Genomic DNA, 2,456 nt, shown 5'->3' with positions numbered 1-2,456 from the left:
CAACTCCCCGCTGCCCTTACTCACCCGCCGCTGCCGAGGACCGGGGCTCCAGGACGTAGGACTTCCGGTGGGCCAGCGGCTAGCCGCGCCAACCCAGCGCAAATGTACCGGGAGCCCGCGACCCCGCCCCGGCCCTGCCAGGACCCCGTCCCGACCCCACTCTCCTCGCCGATTTCCGCAGACCCACCGCGTACCCTGCCTGGCTTTGCTTGTGGGACCGCCAAAGTCAAGAGTTCAAAACAATCTAGGAAGCTTAAAAGAAAAAGGATCCGCCCATCCCACTAGCCCATCCCTCCTACCAATTGTAGCTGCTGGTCCCACCCAGGGCTAGGATTTCATTTCCAGTCTTAACTCACTCTTGGGAGAAAAGGGATTGAATTATTTCTGATGAAAACACACAGTTGGGCTACCCAAGTGGCTCAGTGGTAAAGAATATGTTCGTAGCTCGGTCATGTCCAACTCTTTGTGATCCCTTGGACTCTAGCCCACCAGGCTCCTCTGTCCATGGAATTCTCCAGGCAAGAATACTGGAGTGGGTTACCGTTCCTTTTTCCAGGGGATCTTCCTGACCAAAGAATCAAACCCACCTCTCCTTAACTGGCAGGCGGGTTCTTCACCACTGTAGCTGAGATGGTAAAGAATCTGCCTGCAACGCAGAAGACCTGAGTTTGATCCCTGGGTTGCGAAGATCCCCTAGACAAGGAAATGGCAACCGACTCCAGTATTCTTACCTGGAAAATCTCATGGATGGAGGAGCCTGGCTACAGTCCATGGGGTCACTAAAGAGTCTAACAGGACTTAGCAACCAAACAAAAACAAAAACACACAATCACCAACCACCATCACCTAGAGCCCAAAGGGGGAAAATGAGACCTTCATGGGCCCCCAGAAGGAGACCTGGAGGCACATAGCACCTTAGAAAAGCAAAGACAAAGGGGGAGAACACACACGGTGACTTAGATGATAACAGCATGCATGTGGCGCAGAGAGGACCATGCCCAGGGAAAGTTCTACTTAACCTTGGCTGCTTATCTGGTTTCTCAGCAATGTCTTTTTTTTTTTTTAATCTGCTCAACAGAAATTACATTTTTTCTTTCCACTTAATTAGCACTTACCATAAACCATTTTGTATCATGATCATGTTTGACGTGTCAACATTGGCATGGGGTTTTACAATTTACCAAAAAAAACCTTGAAAACATAGCCTCCATTAAATCCTCATAAACATCTTGTGAGAGGTTGGAATTGTTACTCTGTCTTTATAGGTAAACAGGCTCAGAGATGTTGAGCCTTGCCAAAGCCCACATCTGGCTTCACGGGACAGGAAACCAGACCCTGCTTTGAAGTCTGCACACTAGAGTCTTGACTCCTTGGTTAGTACAGGATGGTTAGCAAATGTGGGGTGGGGAAGGGGGCTTGCTTATTTTATTTTTTTTAATATTTATTTATGGTTTTTCTTGACTTCCTATTTCTGCATTCCAGTCCCCTACAATGAAAAGGATATCTTTTTTGGGTGTTAGTTCTAGAAGGTCTTATAGGTCTTCATGGAACTGTTCAGCTTCTTCACTGTTACTGGTCGGGGCATAGACTTGGATTACTGTGAATCCAAGTTTGCCTTGGAATTATGGTTTGCCTTGGAAAAGAACAAGCTAATAGAGTTCTGCCACAAGAACGCACTGGTCATAGCAAACACCCTCTTCCAACAACACAAGAGAAGATTCTACACGTGGACATCGCCAGATGGTCAACACCGAAATCAGATTGATTATATTCTTTGCAGCCAAAGATAGAGAAGCTCTACATAGTCAGCAAAAACAAGACCGGGAGCTGACTGTGGCTCAGATCATGAACTCCTTATTGCCAAATTCAGACTGATGTTGAAGAAAGTGGAGAAAACCACTAGACCATTCAGGTATGACGTAAATCAAATCCCTTATGACTATACAGTGGAAGTGAGAAATAGATTTAAGGGACTAGATCTGTTAGAGTCCCTGATGAACTATGGGCAGAGGTTCATGACATTGTACAGGAGACAGGAATCAAGACCATCCCCAAGAAAAAGAAATGCAAAAAAAGCAAAAGGGCTGTCTGAGGAGGCCTTACAAATAGCTGTGAAAAGAAGAGAAGCAAAGAGCAAAGGAGAAAAGGAAAGATATACCCATTTGAATGCAGAGTTCCAAAGAATAGCAAGGAGAGATAAGAAAGCCTTCTTCAGCAATCAATGCAAAGAAATAAAGGAAAATAACAGAATGGGATAGACTAGAGATCTCTTCAAGAAAATTAGAGATACCAAGGGAACATTTCATGCAAAGATGGGCTCCATAAAGGACAGCAATGGTATGGACCAGAAGATATTAAGAAGAGGTGGCAAGAATACACAGAAGAAATGTACAAAAAAGATCTTCATGACCCAGATAATTACGATGGTGTGGTCACTCACCTAGAGCCAGATATCC

The 2,456-nt window shown here is 45.4% G+C and overlaps 1 protein-coding gene across 5 annotated transcripts in view; it reads right to left on the bottom strand.

Annotated features, from left to right (window-relative positions):
• ZFP57 (ZFP57 zinc finger protein) overlaps positions 1–290 on the bottom strand; it is a 10,214-nt gene extending 9,924 nt beyond the window's left edge. For 3 of the 5 annotated variants that reach the window (XM_010848186.1, XM_010848187.1, XM_010848188.1), the window contains exon 1: positions 195–251. The gene's annotated coding sequence lies outside the window, so the exon portion shown is untranslated. Of the gene's footprint in view, positions 1–24 lie in introns of all 5 variants that reach the window. The other 2 variants (XR_825958.1, XM_010848185.1) reach the window with 1 other exon arrangement.
• Positions 291–2,456: the final 2,166 nt, after the last annotated feature.

Source organism: Bison bison, unplaced genomic scaffold, assembly GCF_000754665.1.
Source record: "Bison bison bison isolate TAMUID 2011002044 unplaced genomic scaffold, Bison_UMD1.0 scf7180017864260, whole genome shotgun sequence".
Taxonomy (NCBI): domain Eukaryota; kingdom Metazoa; phylum Chordata; class Mammalia; order Artiodactyla; family Bovidae; genus Bison; species Bison bison.
This window is presented reverse-complemented; position numbering and strand designations above follow the sequence as displayed.